We start from the raw sequence: 21,449 nt of genomic DNA, 5'->3' as shown, positions 1-21,449 counted from the left end.
CAACATTACACACTTCAGCACTGCGCAACAGTATGGTGGTTTTTGCACAACTTATTGAGCCATCCTCAAGTCCAGTGTTACAATGCAGCTACAACTCCAAGGGTAACTGGAATGCCTATTACTCACCTTCTGTTCAGGTGATGACGGGGTTGATTTCCATCTCAGACCTGGACCAGGAGCATCGGAAGGACTAGTAGCAGAGGGTTCATGGTGACAGGAAACGTAGAAAGCATTCAAAAGGTGAGTTTCGTGTTTATATAGCTGCAAACCCACCGACTCAGATGTGGAGGTTTAGCCACCACAGTTGCAGCACTGGGACTGCATTTCGTGATTGTCTCTGCAGTAATATGGGTGCGAGTCCCACTGCCAGACGCTTTTGCATATGTCGCCATTGATGCAGGATAAGATTCTTGGCGGTGACGGTGGACCCTCATCAGTCTTTCGCCTCTGCTCCTGGTGACATCAAAATAGGGTGTGGAGACCATCACGGTGGCAGGCGGGTTGCCCGTTGCAAAGTTGACTGTGGGACCATTAATGCCAACATCTAAATCAGGCCCTGAGTCACATTGGGAGGTCAGGTGGACCCTTTAACCAAATACAGTTGAACTTCATCAAGGTGCCTGAGTGTAATGGGTTGACATATGTCCTGGTAACTGTGTGCTTCTTCTCTCATTGCATTGAAGCTTACCCAACCAGAAGAAATGAGTCTTACATTTGCAAAACTGCTGTTGAAGGAGCTTATATCTAGATTCGGCTTCCCGACTTCTCTAGATGCAGATCGTAGGACTCATTTCAACAATAAGGTCATGAGATTGTTGTGTGCAGCATTGTAAGGGGAATAGATATTGCACTGCAGCTTTAGAGCTGAGGCTTTGGGTCTTACTGAACAAGTGAATGGGACGTTGAAATTCAGACTGGCAAAGGTGTGTGATTCGGCATCTCCAAAATGGCCTGATGCTTTGCATCTTGTGTTGATGAATCTTCGCAGTGTACCTGATCGGGAGACTGGAATGCCTCCCCACAAGATTATTAGGGGAAGGGTGATGAGATTACCAGCAGTTCCTGTGAATGCACTTGTAAACATTACAGATGATACAGTCCTTGACTATTGCAAACGGATAGCTGACGTGCTCTATTCTATGTCTCATCAGGTTGGAGCAGCCACAACCCCTCCGCATCATGAGCAATGCCCTAATCTCAGTCCTGGCCACTGGTTCTTGGTGAAGAAACACACTAGAGAGATATGTTTGGGAGCTCGTTGATGCGGCCATCCCGTTTACAATGACTGCTGTGATGTGTGGAGGTCTCCCCAACTGGATTGCCTGATTCCATTACTCCCAGAGTTGAATGTCCCCTTGATGTGACAGCACCTGTTCCAGAAGTGCCAGTGGTCACAGTGAGACATCAATGACTGCTGTGATGTGTGGAGGTCTCCCCAACTGGATTGCCTGATTCCATTACTCCCAGAGTTGAACTGGATTGCCTGATTCCATTACTCCCAGAGTTGAATGTCCCCTTGATGGGACAGCACCTGTTCCAGAAGTGCCAGTGGTCACAGTGAGACATCAGAGGCAGTTTAGTCAAGCTGTTGGGGTCAAACAGTGTCTGAAATAGCACATGGTTGGTCTGAGGAGGTCTTGAGTAATCCACAGTTGAAAATGAAGCAACTGAATACTGTCCTGTGATGATTAATTAGTCAAACTCAGATTCAGACCCTGACAAAGTACCTAGTGCTGGAAGAAGACAAGTGGAAGCTGGAGACTAATGGCCCAAAAGACAAGAGAGAGAGAAATTGAATTTGCCCAAAGAAAGTGTACCACAAATAATTCCAGAGGATACTGAGAACTCTGATCCCAGTGAAAGTGAGAACGAAGAACTGGGACTGAGGTGATCAAAGAGAACAAGAATGCCCTGCCGGAAGTGCTGTTCACCTGAATGACCATATTTTGTTGCAAATCACAGAGAGAGAAAGTTTTGGGAATTTTCGGATAACACTGCTCAATTCTTACAACAATCACACTGACATACAGACATGCACTCACTTCACCATTCTTACACGTATTCCCTCACACGCATACAACCATGCAACAATCACAACACACACAGACGCATTCACCCACACTCACACATTTATGCACACACTCAGACACACACACATAACACCCCCCACCCTGCCACCACCCCTCCCTTGATGGACCCCGACTTTTCTTGTCTGGCGAGTAGTCGTCCAACAGGGAACATGAAGGGGCACTGCTACCGCCAGCAGCGTCCCACCCACAGAACACCGGCAGGCCGTATTACTGGACATAATACGGCTGGTGGCATTCTACTGGTGTGGCGGTGCTGGTGGTAGCAGCACCAGCTTACTACCGTCCACCAGTATGATCACTGCTGTTTTTCTGCCTTTATTGTGGCAGAAGTCAGGCAGTGCTCATAATATGGTGGATGGATGGTAGCCGCGGTGATGTCCACCCACATACCACGGTAGGCAGTTTTTATTGCCAATGTCATAATGACAGCCTAAATCATAGGATAGCAACCTTTATAGGGCAGTTGAAAAGGCTTTGCAGGTGGATGATTCTAGAGGGGATTATTCAGCAAATGTATATTTTAGGCTGCTGTATGAGTATATTAATACTATGTATGCAAGGGATTGCTACGTGTGTACACAATTTACCTGCTCCTGTGTCAGAAGGTATCATATTCCTTTGATTCATGGAGTTACTTTTAGTTTTTTGCTGCTCATACTTCATAACGAGGAAAGTTTTCAATAATATGTTTTGAATTGTGATTTATTACTTTCAAAAGTTCCTTTGTTTAAACCTCTGAACAATAATCCTTATTTTAAGAGTGCAGAAATAGCTGTCAAATAGTTTGTTTCACTAAAGCCGTTAGACATTGTGTTGGACTTGGCCCTTTTGGCAGGTTCATCCTCAGACTTTTTGCCTCCTTCCTCCTATTATTTCTGACTTCTAGCTGTTGGCTCTAGGACTCTGAGCACTTTATCAATGCTGATCAGTGCTAAAGTGCAGGTGCTCTCCCTTCTAAAGTTGTATGATTGGCTTATATCTAATTGGCATATTTAATTTACCTGTAAGTCCCTTGTACAGCGGTATCTCTATTCTCAGGGACTGTAAATGAAATGCTACTAGTGGGCCTGCAGAGCTTGTTGTGTCACCCTCTGAAGTAGCCTTTCAAACCTATCTCAGACCTGCTAGCGCAGGGCCTGCGTGCACAGTTTTCTGCCACAGGGACCTGGCATCTAAATTTACTTGCCAGACCCAGTACTCCCATTTTACTACATGTAAGTCACCCCTAAGGTTGGCCCTAGCTAGCCCTATGGGCAGGGTGCTTTGTAGGTGGAAGGCAGGACATGTGCCTAGCAGTGTGGCCTGTCCTGGTAGTGACAAACAGTCTATTTAGTTTCTCACTGCTGTGAGTGGTGGCTTCTCATAGGATTGCATTGAAAATTCCCTGCCTTATGTCTAGAGGGCATTGTCTGATTTATGAGGGGTAGCATAGGCATGTGCTGAAGCAGGTGTCATCACTAAAAATAATTAATGAGTGTTTATGTGTTTTGTATACTGAAGTTTGTAGGAAATGAATAAAGTGGAGAAAAATAATGCACAAGTTTGAAAATGTGACCTCAGAGAATGGCCATCAATGTTCACGAAATGTACTAATTAATGATTAATATTTATTAAACATTGAAAATGTATTAGATTAATTTAGTAATATGTCATATTAAGGGTTATGAAGTATGCTATAGCTTTATTTAGTTGTAGGCCTTAACTTAGCAGGTGTTTTGCCCTAGTTTTGCCAGGCCTCACGCAGAAGCTGTATTTCTTAGTGTTAAATAAAATGCTGACAGAGTGAACTAAAATGTGAAATGTCCATTGTCTTGTTAAACGTGCTTAACCAAACCTTTCTGTGAGAACCAACGGACAGGAGACGATTTTCATAATAATGTAACAAAATGTGTGTAATGTGTGTGAGATGTACTTTCCCAGGACGCAAACAATGGAGACACTGACTGGAGATGAAGACGCAACAAATTTGTTACCTGACGAGCCGGATGATGAGGACATCGTAAAGTGGACCAATCAACATTGTGTGAAGAACGAAATATTAGAATTCATAAATTTGGTATAGAAATTGGATGGTGTATGAACATACGATTAATTGACCAATAGGGAATTAGGGGATAGTTTAGGTGACTTTGATATAACAACGCAACAGAGGAGAATTATTCAGATTTTCAGACTAGAGACCAGATTTTAGACGATGAGACCAGAGATTCCCCAGATTTAGAGAGCAGAAGAGATTTGAGATTCTGTCATTGGGCTCATACTCTCTGACTGAGAGCCTGATGCTTTGCTGATCGATTGATGATCTGAGGATGAAGACTGATTCTGGTTGCTGACCCATACCGTGAATAGGTAGATATGACAATGTGACTGAATTGCATTTTTATGCCTTTTCTTTCTAAGTATCAACTGCGCTGTCTTGATAGTTTCCCTAGCTAGATGTTTTTCTAAATTTGTGTTCTAAATTGTTTTGCATGAAGCCCAACATGCTGATGCTAATCTGGGTTAGATGAGGGTATGCACATAATGACTGAAGAATTACAGGGACGAATGTTTGATGAGTTATCTTGCTGAATTCTATGTATCACATATCTTTATTTGCAGCTGACTCTGCTTTTGATTTGCACTGTTGGCTTAGAATGTGTTGTGATTCAAGCTTTGATTAGATTGTGTTTCTTCCGTAGTATTGGCCAACCAGTATGTTCTTATATGTGTTTAGTTTGATTTTTAGATCAATCTACATGACTTTAGCATTGTTAATATAAAGGAAATAAAAGTACTAAACTTTTACTAAAGGTTTGGTTATTCATGGCTGAAAGGTCATGGTGCGTAATATTTACTGACTCCATTGATTATTGATTTTGACTAATTATTATTATGTATTGATTATTGATTATTGTTTATGTATTGGAGCTATGGTGAGAACATCTTAAACAAGTCAAAAGGTTAATCGACCTGTTCGCGTCCTCTTGTAAGTTTACTTATTAAGGTCAGATGCGCTAACAGATATGGTAGCAGACTGATGGTTAGTCTCTTTAGGAGCTCGCCGTAGACTCTTGATACAGAGTGACAGGTGTTAACAGTTGTGGTGGAGAGACCGATGGGTTTGTCTCTTTGTAGAGCTTGCCATAAGGGTCCAGAATGGAGTAACTGTTGATGGCAGTCATTGAGAATTCGGTATTATTGAGATTTTGATGTTGATTTTCAATGATGACATTGGTAGAGAAAATGGTGTTCCTTTAAGCCCAGAAATGACTTTCCCAGATCCTGGATATTGCTAATGGTTGTTGGGGATGTTCCTGGCATTCTAGTGATAGAGTGAAAGAGATAGGTTGCACTTGCACAGCTTATGCAAATTGCAGGTGAATTGTGATGTATGTGAGAATTTAGGGAGTTTGTGTACTTCAAATGAAGCTTTAGCAGGAGTGTGCGTACTTCGCAGTGTGAGAGTAGGGAAGTCGTCGAACTTCATGTGTGTGGCGCTTTGTGCTGACAAATTGTCCACGTGGTTGTTGATGTACGGACCCTGCATGGTCTAAGACTCCAGAGTATATTGAAAAGTGCATGAGACACTTGGTTATACGTGTAATTTGTCTGGTTTAGTAGGTTGATCAGGCTTGGTCAACAAGTCAGTGTGTGAGTTAAAGTGGGTGAGAGGAAATTTCGACTGAGAATGTGCACCAGGACAGACCCATTGATCAGTTGAGAGTAAAATTTGCGGGTCGAATTTTGCTTGCAAATCTTGGAGACAGAGAAAGAGGAATAGCTGCATGCGCGAAAGGGCCATCAGTGAAAATCTGTAAGGTTTCTGAAGCAATTGTGTTACCTTTCCTGCAGTAAACCAGCAGATTTGTTTTTGGTTTTTGATTAGTGCTCGCAATAGTTTGCATTAGTGTTGAGTGGATTGGAGTTTAGGAGGACGAGCCGCAAGACTTTGTCAGCTGCAGTACGTGTGAGTGTGACGTCATTGGAGCAGCGCTGGGATAGGTTGGGTAGTGAGAAGGGTCGCGCATGGATTGGCTGCTGCCTGTGAGAAGCGATTGGTTGAGAACGTGGGTGAAAGGAATCTTTGGAGTAAAAGTCATTTCCTGATTTGATTTTGAATAAACAGAAAGGTAGAAAAGATGAAGTTTTTCAAGGTATTGAAAAGTGCCCTAAGGGGAGATGCTTACATTGGAGCGAGTGTAGGAGAGCCTTCACCGCCGGAGGGTACACCGGCTTACATTGTAATGGAAGAGAGAGGCGTCACGCCGTGTCTTTGGTTAAAGTAATGGTGCAAATTGACAGAGAAAACTGGGAGCTTAGCATTCCCTGAAAATGGGACATTTAATTTGAGGATTTTTGAGCAATTGCGGATGGCGCTATATGAATCAAAGCCCCTTCCTCGACAAGCACAGTTTGAGGCAATAGCAGTTTAGGAGCTGGTAGCTAGACAGCAACAACAAATATAATTTGAGAGAAGAATAAGAGGGGTAGAAAAGACTTTAGCGGAGACTAAATGGGATTGGGAGCAGAAAAGGTGGAGATCAGAGACTTTGCAGGGAGTTAAATTTGTTTTCAGCTATTACAAAGGAGGATGAGACGGAAGGAAAGAAAGCTACTAGAAAAACTAATAGAAGTCCATCTGAAAGTAAGGAAGCAAGAAAGTCTTCCATAGTAGAGGAGGAATGAGATGCTGAGGATCTTGTTACACAGATATTGCTAGATCGACCACCACCATATAGAGTACATGAGATTGGTCCGAGTACTAGTGTTGATCCAACAGCCCCGGCACAAGCAGTGGGGACAGGGAGTCTGGTACAGGATAATGCCAACCTGACACAGAGTGTGGTGCAAAGTAGTCCTAATGTGTTGTCTACTCCTGTAGTTCAGACACAGATGCAGCCGCCACAGATACAGAGAATTTATCCTGATGTGCATATTCTAGGGACGACTTCGAACTTAGTGGTACCTACGGAGCAAGTCTTCCGGAGACCAATATTGGTTCAGACTGAGCCGACTCCGATTTTATTGCCCCAAGTGCAGCTGCAGGTAATGCTGAGATTTACGCCATTGACAGGGACACAGTCAGTCTTGACTCCGGTAATGAATCAAAGTATGGGAGTTACTCTCCCACAGAGTGCGAGTGCCAGAGCAGCCCCAGATGCAATATCGCTGCCGATTACTGTTGGTTCAGCGGTACCATTATTTGCGCAAAAGAAACAAATTATGAGTGAACAGGGAACAATGACTCAGAGTCTAATGAGGAGGGGACCAAGTGAACAAATTCAGGTAATCTCTTCCATGGGTCAGACGTTTGACGGATCAAGGTCATTGTTAGATCTCAGTCCACTTGTTGCATTACTAGATTCTGTGACTGGACCAAATGCAGGTCAGAGCTTGAAATTATTAACACCGCAGACACCGCCACCAGTCCAAGCGAGTAAAATTTTGTTACAGGGACTGACAGCTCAGCAGTTGACTGAATGGTTAGACAAGCTGAATACCCCACAGAATGCTTCCAAAGGTGAGGAGCAATCGAATTGTGTCAGACTGAGCATGGAAGCAGGTGAACTAGTTGAGGGAACAATGGGGGTGAATAGATTAGAATCCTACACAGAAGCAGAGTTGAGATACATATGCCCAAGGATTACAAGAGAGGTGGGCAAAGTGCAACAGAGATTAGCAGATTTGGCAGAAAAACATTGCATAGAAATTGAGAAAACGAAACACTTGAAGAGGAGTTACAGATTAGAACACATGAAGTCTGCCGGAATGAAGGCGCATCTTAAATAACTATTGCAGAGTGCTCTGGTTTGGGGAGCTTTAGAGAAGTGGGAAGGCAGATGGGTAAAGAAAAGAGACAAGAGGAAAAGAGATTCTCTAGAAGTGAATGAGAATGTACAACAGGACAAAAATCTGGTGAAGATTTTACCAATGAGGGAAATCCCAGAGGGAAATTTTGTTCATGTTACTTGGAGTAGGAGTGACATTTTGTCATTTACGAATGATTATCCAAAATTGAGGGAAAAGCCAGTACAGTGGTATCAGCAGACAGAAAGATTCGTAAAACTTGTGAAGTGTTTTTGGGAGGACTTGAACACATTACTGGAGACAGTGGTTCCAGCTGACTTATGGGTGGAATGTCAGAGGACTGTAGACTGGCCAACAAGTAAACTGGAGAGAGATAAGAATACAGGTGCACCGTCTCCTGAGGTAATGAAATATTACTATAAGGTGATTGAGTTTCTGAAAACAAGGATTTCTCCAAAGAATATTGATTGGCAGAGAATTGACAGGACAGCACAGGAAGCAAAGGAGTCGATACACGCGTACTATGAGAGATTGTTGAAGGGGTTCAAGGAGTATAGTGGCAAAGAAGAAATTGAGCTGAAAGACATGCTGCATTTTGTGTTCGGATTTGTAGAAGGACTGAGACCTGAAATAGGTCAGACGATTAAGAGTCATTTGATTTGCTGGCAAGCTAAGCCGATTGATGAGGTGTTACAGTATGCAAAATACTGTAGTGATGAGATTGAGTTGAAGCAGAAGAAGTTGAAAGAGAAGGCGATGGTGAGGCAGATTAAGGTAGCTCAAACAGGAGTGCAGCAGATGCTGCAGGGAAATGTCATGTTTCAGCCTCAGATGAGAGGTAGGGGTCGTGGAGACAATATGAATCGTGGTCCAGATTTAAATACTATAGAGGTTTAGAATGATGTGCAAGGGATGAAGAAGCTGTTGCCATGTCACATTTGTGGAGCTGTGGGACATTGGAAGCGGGAGTGTCCGATGATGGTGCAGGAAGGTGTTATTCAGCAAGGTAATGACATCAATACATTTCAAAATGTGAGAGGACCGAGATTAAGGGGTCCCAATGCAAATTTTCAGAATAATGGGAATCAAGTGCAGAATTTTCAGCCCATGCAACAGGTGCAAATGCCCAGTGCACAAGTGTCACAGTTGCAGCCAATGCAGAAGCAGGCTCCCCTGGTACCTAGACAGCAAATGCAGATACCTCAAGCCCTGATGGAGCAGCAACAGATGATGCTTTCTCAACAGGTCACAGGTTAGAGACAAGACAGAAGTAGTGACACAGTGCACCAATTCCCGTTACACAGTGAGAATGAAATAAATGGTGAATGGATGAATGACAGTTCAGATGAGGAGCCATGTGTGCTTGCGACCTCATTAGAAGAAGATCAGAGGGAACCCTATGTGAGGGGAAAGGTTATGGGGCACAGAGTTTCATTCTTGGTGGACATGGGAGCTACATGCTCTACAGTGAGAAGTGCAGAATTCCGAATTTGCCCCTTTCAGGAAGAACGGTTCAGGTTGTGGGGGTAGTGAATCAGTATTTGACAAACCTGATTACAGATCCAGTGCAAGTTGAGATTGGCAATTTTCAGGGACTGCATAAATTTGTAGTCTGTGATTCAAGTCCAGTAACCCTTCTGGGAAGGGACTTGTTGTGGAAGACAAAGTGTCTGATTACTTGTTCAAACGATGGAATTGAAATCCAGACAAATAGTGATGATGAAGAAGACCCAGCCACAGGAACTGAGTGTAAAACTACAAATGAGGAGTCCCACTTGATTGAGATTTTCCCAATGTTCACAGTGAAAGAGCTTCATTCTGATTTGCAGGGAACAGTACAAGAGAATGTGTGTGATTCGGCAGGAAAAGAAGTAGGGTTGATCAAAGGAGTGGAGCCAATGAAGGTTACCTTCAAACCGAATGCAGTGTTTCCACAGCTTCCACAGTACATGACACAAGATGTCCTTATGAAAGTGGCTCATGTAATCGCAGATTTTTTGAAGCAGAGAGTGCTAAAAGAGGTGTTGAGCAGTCCATGTAATTCACCGATAAAGGGTTTGAAGAAGCCATATGGGAAGGTTGGAATTGTTCAGGATTTGAGAAAAATAAATGAGATTGTGGTCAAGTGTTGCCCCATAGTGCCCAACCCAGCTGTGATAATGTTCCAGATTCCATGTGATGCAGAGTGGTTTACAGTTGTTGATTTATCTGTGCCCCTTCATGAGGATAGCCAATTTCTCTTTTGTTTAAATTTTTTGGATAAGGCCTATTGCTGGCGCAGGATTCCTCAAGAGTACACAGAATCACATTCCTTGTTCAACCAGATCTTGAAAAAGAATTTGGAGTCATTACAATTGCCTTTCCAATAGACTCTGGTGCAGTACATTGATGACTGATTGATTGTGTCCAAGACTATGGACGAGTGTAAGTATGATTCAATTGCCCTGTTGAATCATTTGGGAAAATATGGTCATAAAGTGTCAGCACTAAAATTGCAGTACTGTCGGAAGGTAGTGAAGTACTTGGGTCACCAAATTGAGAAAGGGTCGAGAAAAATATCCAGGGAGAGGATTACACTGATACTGCAGATAAGTCCCCTACTACACAGAGAGATGTCAGGATGTTTTTGGGAATGGTGGGTTACTGTCGCCAATGCAGCCCGAATTGTTTAGAAATTTTAAGACCTTTGCAGAAGCTGACTCATAAGGATGTCACTGATCCCATAGTGTTAGATCAGGATGACATGAGAGCATTCACTGAGTTGAGAGAGAGTTTGTGCAGAGCTCCAGCGCTGGTTATGCCTGACTACACGAAGCCTTTCATATTGTTTTGTCATGAGCGTGATGCATGTTCGTTGTCTATTTTGACTCAGGTCCATGGAGGCGCTCATCACCGAGTAGCATATTTTTAAGCTACTTTGGACCCAGTTGCAGAAGCCTTAACAGGTTGTTTGCATGCAGTTGCCGCAGTTGGTCAGAGTCTTTCACAGTGTGAAGGCGTGGTGATGGGATATCCCCTAACTGTAATGGTCCCTCACTCGATTGAGTTTTTACAGACAAGGACGAAACCCAATACTTGACTGGTGCTAGGTTGACTAGGTATGAGACAAGTATTTTGGGAGCACCAAACGTGACACTGAAAAGATGTACAGTGCTGAACTCGGCAAATTTACTTCCAAGTGATACTACTGAAATTCAGAAAGAGGAAGATGTCAAACATAATTGTCACAAAGTAACTGAGTTGTGCACAAAACGGAGACCTGACATTAGAGATACACAATTAGAAGAGAATAATCAAATTGTTTTTGTTGATGGTTCCTGTTTAAGAGACAACACAGGGACGCTGAGAACAGGATATGCTGTGTACACAATTACAGGTACCTTGGAAGCTTCCTAGCTTCGAGGAGTGTATTCTGCTCAGGTAGCTGAACTGGTTGTACTTACTGGGCATGCCATGTTTCTGCTCGAATGAGAGTTAATATCTACATGGATAGCCAATATGGATTCGGAATAGTTCATGATTTTGGTCAATTGTGGTCACAGAGTGGTTTCCTCACCTCTTCTGGAACACCAGTGAGAAGTGGTGAAAGAATAAAAGAGTTGTTATATGCAATTAAATTACCTGAAGAGATTGCCATGGTAAAATGCAGTGCAACTCTAAAGTCGCAGGACTATGATCATTGGGGAATGGATATGTGGATCAAGTCAATAGGTTTTGCGCATTGAACTGTATATCATTCAAGGACAAGTGGGAAGTGTTACCTGAAGAAGATACCACACGTGCGAGTTATGCATTAAAGGTGATTGACACTTTGGAAGAGTCAAAATCGTTGCAGAGTAATGTCGACAAGGAGGAGAAACGTTCATGGAGTAAAATGAAATGTGTTCAAAGACAGGATGAATTGTGGGTTTCTGAAGAGGGTTAGTTGGTTTTGCCAAACAGCCTGTTGTCTCAAATGGCAAGGTACTATCATGGTCAGGCACACATTGGGAGGAATGCCATGGTTCGCCTGTTCAAAATTGATTGGTTCAACCCTAAGTTTAGACAAGCAGCTGAAGCAGTTTGCCATTGTTGCATCATTTGTCAGCAGTTAAATTTAAGGAAAGGGACAGTGGTTAATTTGAGCCACATTGGAAGAGCAGGGGGTCCATTCAGCAGGATGCAATTGGATTTTATTGAGATGCCTGTGTGTGGAGGTTTGAGATATATGTTGGCGATTGTTTGCATCTTTAGTCAATGGATTGAAGCGTACCCTACACGAAGAAATGATGGTCTCACAGTAGCGAAACTGCTGCTTAGGGAGCTAAAACTGCGCTTCGGGTTTCCAATCTCTTTAGAATCAGATAGGGGAAGTCACTTCGATTAAGAAGTGATTAAACTACTGTGTTCAGCATTGAACATTGAGCAGAAGTTGCATTGTAGTTACCGCCCGAAGCATCAGGACTAGTGGAGCAGATGAATGGTACCTTGAAGTCAAGAATTGCAAAGATGCGTGCAGCTACGAATTTGAAATGTCCCAATGCATTACCTGTGGTGCTGATGTCAATGAGAAACACACCTGATAGGAAGACAGGCTTGTCGCCGCATGAGATCCTCATGGGCAGATCAATGAGATTACCAGCGGTGCCAGCAAATGCACCTGTCAACATTACAGATGATATGGTGTTAGATTACTGCAAGGGTCTAGCTGATGTAGTCTGCTCTTTCTCTCAGCAGGCGGAGGCCACCACACTGCCACCGATCCATGACCCAGGGCATAACCAGAGAGCCGGAGACTGGGTTGTTGTCCGAAAGCATGTGAGAAAGACGTGTTTGGAGCCACGTTGAAAGGGACCGTACCAGGTTGTCCTAACAACTACTACAGCTGTGAAGTGTGCTGGGATCCCAAACTGGATTCACGCAAGTCACACGAAGAAAGTGGCATGTCCACTGGACCATGAAGAAGAGTTGTTGAGAGTACCAACAACTGTAAGACAAATCACAGCACCAGAAAAAGAACAAAGAGGAAGTGAGACTGGAGCAGAGTTTCTTGAGGACGGTTCAGTTACTCCTGTGAGAGACGAGGGTGGAGGCCTCCAGGAGAGTATCGGAGAACCTATCTCAAATGAAGCAGCAGGAGAGCCTGATCCAGAGTATGTGCTCCCAGAAGTAGACTATTCTGAGAGACAAAGAGAGCAATTGCCAGAACTAGAAGGGGAAGGAGTTGAGGTGGATCAAGGTCAAGGTAATCTGACTCCTCCTGAACCGCTTGCAGGTCCATCAAGAGAAAACACCAGAGAGAAAGAAAAGGGTTTGAGTGCAATCTTGAAGAGAATACTGACCGAAGGTTCGCTGAAAGGAGATAAGTGGCTGAAATCGCAAGTGGAGAAAAGGAAAAAGGTGATTGTTGAACCAACAATAGAGGAATAAGTAGACACTATGAGGAAAGAGGAACTAAGTGAAGGAGAGCTGAATGGTGATTGAAAGTTGAAAAGAAAGAGAATAGCAAGTCAAAGATACGCAGGTCTTGAATGGACATATGCAACTACAAACGAATGGCAACAAGAGTTCATGTCTTTTTGTTTTGATAGGGAAGTTCCAAGTCAATATTTTGAGGTGACATGAAGAGAATTGATGAACTGAACTGTTGAAACAATCTGGGAGAAATAATTTTGAGAAAGAGACTGTTGAAAGTAGCCAGAAAAGACATTGATAACCTGATTTGACTTTTTGAAACCTGATTTGACAAGCTGCTCACTGATTTTGACAAGGAAGAAGGGTTCCTGGAAGTGAAACTGAACTGCTGGAGAAAAAAAAAGAATTGTTTATTTTTTTTATTTTTTTCTGCAAGTTTTTTAAAGTTATTTCTACTTTCTGATTCTTTACAGATCATGGCTGATTTAGATAAGCAGGTTAGAGATGGTAGACATTGTAAATATATGAGCATTGGTTTGGCAATTATGGCCCTCATTACGACACTGGCGTTCGGTGGAGAAGTGGCGGTAATACCGCCATGGTCATCCACCACTTCTCCATTCCGACCGCTGGGCTGGAGACTTCGGTCTCCAGCCCGGCGGCCATCACCAGACCGCCGGCGGTATTACGACCCTGCAGACTGCCATGGATTTCAGGTGGTTTGGAACCGCCATGAAATCCATGGAGGTAGGCACTATCAGTGCCAGGGAATTCCTTCCCTGGCACTGATAGGGTTCTCCCCCACCCCTCACCCCCACTGCTGAGTCCTCCCATCCACCCCCCACCCCCCTGCCACCCCTCAAAAGTGGCAGGACCCCCCTCCCCACCCCTACCCCGAACATTGCAAAACACCCCCACCCTACACGCATATAGACACCACCAAGCCACATACCCGCACATACCCGCACACATACCAACATACATACCAACATACACACACAGAGTCATACACGCACATATACATACAGACATGCACGCACACATACTGACAGTCATACAAGCAGACATACATGCGTACATTTTCAACCACACAGCACCCCCCGCATGCATACACACACTCACACACCCCCTCTACATGCTCACACACCCCCCATGCACGCACACAACACACAACACCCCCCCACCCCACTCCCCTAATGGACGATCAACTTACCTTGTCCGTTTATCTTCCGGGAGGGGATGGGATCCACGGGGGCTGCTCCGCCACCAGCACCCCGGAATGTGATTCGGTGGGCGGTGTTCTGATGACGGGGCGGTGGAGGTGGAGCAACCTCCACTTTCCCGCCAACCACCAGTATGGCTGCTGGCGGCTCTCTGTCTGAAAAAGGATGGAGGGCTGCCAGCAGTCATAATTCGCTGAGCGGAAAACTGCCTGCACTGGCGGTCTTCAGCACGGCGGTTCCTTGGCAGTCTTTGCAAAAAGGTGTGGGATATTGTTTGTAATCTTGATTGTGGGTATGTCTGTTCTTCACACGAGAGGAGCCAACCATACTTCTGTTTAACATGCTGATACATTTTTCAGGGGCTATTCTCCTGATAGATACTGAAATAGCTGCGGATAGAGCTATGACTCTTCAAAAATCATCTTGCTTTAGACATTCTTTTAGCGAAGGATGGCGGAGTTTGCAAAATGATTGATTCTAGGCATTGTTTCTCGTATATTCCTAATAATAGTAAAGAGATAAAAGACTTACTTACCAATCTGACTAATGCAAGTAGTGATTTGAAGTAATTGAAAGAACCGGGTGTTTGGGAAAAGGTTGGTAAAGGGTTTGCATCAGTGGGAAATTGGCTCAGCGAAATTTGGAATGGGGTACTATTAAAAATATTACAGGTAATATTAATTATTGTGAGTTGTCTATTAGGGATATAGGGATTATGCAAATTATGTAAAAGGTTTAAATTGAAAAAGTCTAAGAATAATCGTAGGAGGGAAGTAAAGAAAAGGGAAATAGTTTTTAGGGAAAATTCAAGAAGACAACATTTTTAAGAAATTGAATTATAAAGTTGTGGGTGGTAATTGGTGTGATGACACATTTAGTCATCAGAGAAGGGATTGCTGAAGCAGGTGTCATAACTAGAAATCATTAATGAGTGTCTATGTGTTTTGAATAATGAATTTTGTAGAATATCAATGACGTCGAGAAAAATAATGCACACGTTTGAAAATGTGACCTCGGAGAATGGACACCAATGTTCACGGAATGTACTAACTAATGACTAATACTTATGAAATATTGAAAATGTATTAGATTAATGTAGTAATATGTCATATTTAAGTTATGAAGTATGCTATAGCTTTATTTAGTTGTGGGCCTTAACTTAGCGAGTGTCTTGGCCTAGTTTTACTAGGCCTCATGCAGAAGCTGTATTTCTTAGCGTTTAATAAAATGCTGACAGAGTGAACTAAACTGTGAAATGTCCATTGTCTTGTTAAAAGTGTTTAACCAAAGCTTTCTGTGAGAACCAACGGACAGGAGATGATGTTCCTAGTAATTTAACAAAATTTGTGTAATGTGTGTGAGATGTACTTTACCAGGACGCAAACAATGGAGACACTGACTGGAGATGAAGACGCAACAAATTTGTTACCTGACGAGCTGGATAATGAGGACATCGTAAAGTGCACCTATCAACTTCGTGTGAAGAGCGAAATATTAGAATTCATAGATTTGGTATAGAAATATTATTGGGTGGTGTATGAACATACGATTAATTGACCAATAGGGAATTAGGGAATAGTTTAGGTGACTTTGATATGACAACGCGACAGAGGAGAATTATTCAGATTTTCAGACTAGAAACCAGATTTTAGACAATGAGACCAGAGATTCCCCAGATTTAGAGAGAAGAAGAGACTTTAGAAGAGATTCGAGATTCTGTCATTGGGCTCATACTCTCTGACTGAGAGCCGGATGCTTTGCTGATTGTTTGATAACCTGAGGACGAAGACTGATTCTGCCTGCTGACTCATACCGTGGATAGGTAGATATGACAATGTGACTGAATTGCATTTTTATGCCTTTTCTTTCTGTGTACCAACTGCGCTGTCTTGATAGTTTCCCTAGCTAGATGTTTTTCTAAATTTGTGTTCTAAATTCTTTTGCATGAAGCCCAACATGCTGATGCTAATCTGGGTTATGTGAGGGCATTCACATAATGACTGACGAATTACAGGGACTAATGTTTGATGAGTTATCTTGCTGAATTCTATGTATCACATATCTTTATTGCAGCTGACTCTGCTTTTGATTTGCACCATTGCCTTAGAATGTGTTGTGATTCAAGCTTTGATTAGATTGCGTTTCTTCCTTTGTTTTCGTCAACCAGTATTGTACTTATATGTGTTTCATTTGATTTTGAGATCACTCAACTTGGCTTTAGCATAGTTAATATAAAGGAAATAAAAGTACTAAACTTTTACTAAAGGTGTGGTTACTCATGGCTGAAAGGTCATGGTGCGTGATATTTACTGACTATACTGATTACTGATTTTGACTAATGATTATTGATTATTGCGTATTGATCATTGATTATTGTTCATGTATTGGAGCTATGGCGAGAACATCTTAAACGAGTCAAAAGGTTAATCAACCTAGTTTATTATTAAGGTCAGACGCGCTAACACATGTTTGTTATGGTTGTAATGGTAGTGAGAAATGCTGCTTACTGGTGTAAGTGGAATTTTTATTACTATTACAGAAATGCCCCTTCTAGAAAATGAGCATTTCTCTGTGCTTATGACTCTGGTGGTTTGCATCTTGACTCCATTCAATGTCTGGGCACAGTGACTGTTGGGCTTTGTGCATACTTTTCAGACAGCCTGTATACGGGGAGGGTAAAGGTGTCACAGAGGTGCATCTGCATTTTTAATAGTCTTCTTGGGCTGAGAGAAGGGGGAGGCGGGACACACATGCATCTGTAAAGGCTGTGCCCTGACCTCACACAAAAGGGTTGTTGACCCCCAACTGATGTTTGGAGCCTGTGCTGGAGGAGAGAGGGGGCACTCTCAGAACCAGTTGTAACTGGTTGGAACCTCCTCTCCCCTTCTTTGTTAAACCTTTGCAAAACTGTGTATAAGTACAGGGAATTTTTCCCCACAATTTGGAGACACTTTGGAACGTAACTTACTTGTACCTGGACACAGAATGCTGCTGGAGGGACCCCCCCAGGAACCTTCTTGGACTGCTGCTGCTGTGCTGACCTGTGACCTACCTGGTCACCTGGAGGAACTGTCACTGACTGCAATCCTTTGTACTGGTCTGCTGCTGGGCCCTGCCGCCCTGAACTCCATCTGCTGTGTCCCATAGAGGCTGGGTGCTGTGGCCCCTGACCCCTGCAACTGTCTGCTCAACCGCGAGAGGAGCGCTTTTCCCTTTTTATAGGCAGAGCACTGATGAGAGCCTTTCCTTTGAAATAATTAGCACCTAGAGAGCGCTTCACTTGTTTTCCCCGAGGGCCTTGTGAGCGCTTTCCTTTTATGTACTTCGCACTTTGACAGTGCTCCTCCATCGTGGAAATCACTGCCCTAGCCTGGGCGGGCTATTTACTGGAAGCGCGTGTGAAGCGTGGTGGTTGGTGGCGGGGCATGAGGAAAGTGGAATTGGAGCAAGTGCACTCCTATCGGTGCCCTCAGGGTGAGGTTTGCTCTGAGGAGTGCCCCCGGGGCACCAGAAGGCCCTATCTTAGGGCCGATCACCGCTGCGGCCTGGGGGAGCCTTTTCCTTAGTGGAGGACGGGCAGGAAAGGAAGCCTCATCGGAGGCTCCCTGCCCCACTGGAGCAGTGCTTTGCATCCTGGAGACCGCAGGTGGGGCGGAAATCTAGCCGGAGGCCCCCTGCACCTCAAGGATGGCTCCCAATTGCTTTTGTGGCTTTGCCCCCCCCCCCTCTTGGAGGGCCAGTTGTGGGCTGGGGAGCCCCAGAGATAGCAGGCCCTAGGAGGGGCCCCAAAATAAAAACCGGATGGGGTGGGCGCCGCCCCCCACAACCCAACCTCATTATGAGGCCCCCGTTGTACGCAAGGAGCACGGGGGGCCCCTTGTTGTGCTTTACAGCACTAGAGGTGCATCTATCATCAAAAACAGGTACTTTTTAGGGACAATACACTTTCCTGATGTTCCTATGATAGACTTGCGGGGGCTGTTAGTCTAACCTGTTTTTGGGTATAATGTGACATTTGTGCGCTAATGTTCATTTTATGGACATTCCAGAATAATATGTTTTTATTACTTGTCATATGCTTTCTAATATTCCTGTATGGGCATTTATGATATTTCTATAACAAGTGCATTCCTTGAGTAATGTGATTCCTGACTACTGCTTATGTTGCGGAATAATAAGTAATCTGTGTGTTATGTGTGACTACTGCTGGTTTCTGCAGAGTAACTATTGTGTAACATTCTGACAACTGCTTGAGTAGCAGGGAATTGCTGACATGTTGTATTTAGTCTAATTATGTTGTGTACAATACAGTTTATTTTTATATACCCTGGTGTTGTGTTTCCTTTGTGGTGGGGATAGTGCATCACATGTGTTGTGCGTGTTGTGCAATTGCTTTACACATTGCCTTTGGGATATGCCTGACTGCTCGTGCCAAGCTACCAAGGGGTGAGCAGGGGTTATCTTTGATGTGTAACTCCCTTGCCCTGACTAAAGTGGGTGGGTTCTGTCTGGCTTAGGTGCACACCCTAGCCAACCAGAAACCCCATTTCGAACACATTGCAAATACACATTGGAAATGGTACTTTCTGCAGGGTCATCACCAGGCTTTTCTTGCTCTACTCCTTCTTTTTTTTACCCCCTGGTTTTGTTGGCTTTAGGATCTCTGGGAAATTTACCACTTCCTGGCACCAGTGCTAAAATGAATATGCTTTGAACTCTAAACCTGGTAGCATTGGCTTCTTAACAATTGGCATATTTAATTTACTTGTAAGTCCCTAGTAAAGTTCATTGTAGGTGCCTATGACCCGTAAATAGAATGCTACTAGTGCCACCCACTGCAATAGCCCTGTAAACATGTCTCAAGTCTGCTACTCCAGAGCCTGTGTGTATAGTTTTAAACTTGCATTTCTACCTGGTTAATGCATCCGCTTGCCAGGTCCAAGTCTTCTTTTTATTCCATATGTCACCCCTAAAGTGGGTCATGGTTAGCCCCAAGGGCAAGGTGAGGTGTATTTAAAAAATTGGACATGTAATTTTAAGTTTAACGGGTCCAGGTAGTGAAAAATTCTTCCATTCATTTTTCACTAACACAAGGCCCATCTCTCACATAGGTTAACATTGGGATTGCCCTAACATGTCTTTTAACTGTAACTTCCAATTGGGACAAGATGGACATATGGAGTTTGGAATCTCCGGGCTCACAATTTAAAATCACAACTTATGGTGAAGCCGGATTTAAAATTGTAAGTCTAAAAATGCCACTTTTAGAAAGTTGGTATTTTCTTACTTTCACCATTCTGTGCCTCTGCCTGTCTCTGAATACACATCTGGGGTAGATGACAGAGGGGATTTGAGCATTCCCTCTAGACAGTCACACATAAGGGGAGCTGAGGTGTGACATCTGCATACTGATGGCCCATCACCAGGCTGATGGGCTTTCTTGGGCTAGATGGGTAGGGAGAAGTTGACACTCACACCTGAATAGGGCTGTGCCTCTCCTCACACAAAAGGCTACATACCCCCTGTAAGGCATTTGGGGCCAGGGAATGAAGGGTAGGGACCTTGTGATCTTCAAAGGTCTCCCCCACTTCAAAGCCACATTTGGGTATAAGTACTGGCTATCTGACCTTCTAAAATCAGACATTGCGTGGGACTTTTAAACAGATGCTGATGGCTCTACATCTGCACATTGCCAGAAGGACTGCTGTGCTGCCGGGAGGGACTGACACTTTACTAACTGCTTTGCTGTGTTGGCCTGCTGCCTGCTGATTGCTGGGTTGCAGGAAGGACTGCCACTTTGCAACCTGCCTTGATGTGCTGGCCTTCTGCCTACTACCTTCCTTTTGTGCCACCAACACAAGTGTTCTCCAAGGGCTTGCTGGCTTGGCCCCTATTCTTTGCTACATATCAGGGACATCAGAGATTTCCTCTGTGTGCCACTTCCAAGAGACTCTGCCACTCATGAATCTGACAACCACACCCTGACCAGGAACAGTAATTGAATGTCCCTTACTTTGGTGACACCCAGTGCTCCCTGTTCTAGGAGGTCCTGAGTGCTTTGTGTCTTCCCCCTAATTGATGCTATATGTTCGTAGCATGTTGCCTGGGCCACAAAGGTCAGTGAAAATCTGCCTGCTGTGAGTGAGAATCGTCAAAGCTCCTCACAGCACTTCTCTCGAAAGATGTGTTGCTCAGCAACCAGAGGCAAACAGGGAACATGAGGCTCGTCAACCCGGCACAGCTCCCGGATTAGCACCATGTGGATTCTGCCCAGGGAACTCCAGAAGTGGATGACGCACGCCCTGCTCCTGAGGCCCACTGACCCGTCGGTTGCCATCTCCCTTAGCACCACTCAGAGGGTTTGTTTTGGCCTGCGGATCCCCCGAAGTCGAGCCCGTCCCCATGATAGGTACGGTGGGTGACTGAGGCGTAGGGAGCAGTAAGGCTGTCCCACACTCCTTTTTTTGGGCGATTCCCTCACAGGATAGGTATACAGTTCAAGTGGCCCAGGAGGGCTTTGTATGTGCTGCAGATAAGGGGCATTGCTTGTTCTGTGTCTGGGCCATTTGACCTGCCCTCGCAGTAGACCAGCATGTAGAGGGGGCTCAAACATGGTAGCATTCTGGTCTCCAGGGACCTAGTACAGTTGTCCGGAGTCCCTTAATTGAGAAAGATCTTGTGCTCATCCTTTCAAGGATTACCAGAAAGGCTCTAAAAGGATTGAAACTAATTACATAACTGCTATTGATATCAACCTGCAAAACTACTCATGTGATTTCTACTGTTTTGGTCTTATTTTAACCAGATAGTCTCTACTTTTCTAAACTAATGTGAAGTATTTTTGTGGTATCTTTCACTGTGTTACAGTAATTGAAGTGTTAGTTTTAACATTGCCTCCTACATTAATCCTGACTGTTCTGTGTCAAGCTACCAGTGGGTAAGTACAGGTAAA

This window comes from Pleurodeles waltl, chromosome 5, assembly GCF_031143425.1.
Source record: "Pleurodeles waltl isolate 20211129_DDA chromosome 5, aPleWal1.hap1.20221129, whole genome shotgun sequence".
NCBI lineage: Eukaryota > Metazoa > Chordata > Amphibia > Caudata > Salamandridae > Pleurodeles > Pleurodeles waltl.
Note: the sequence above shows the minus strand (reverse complement) of the source record.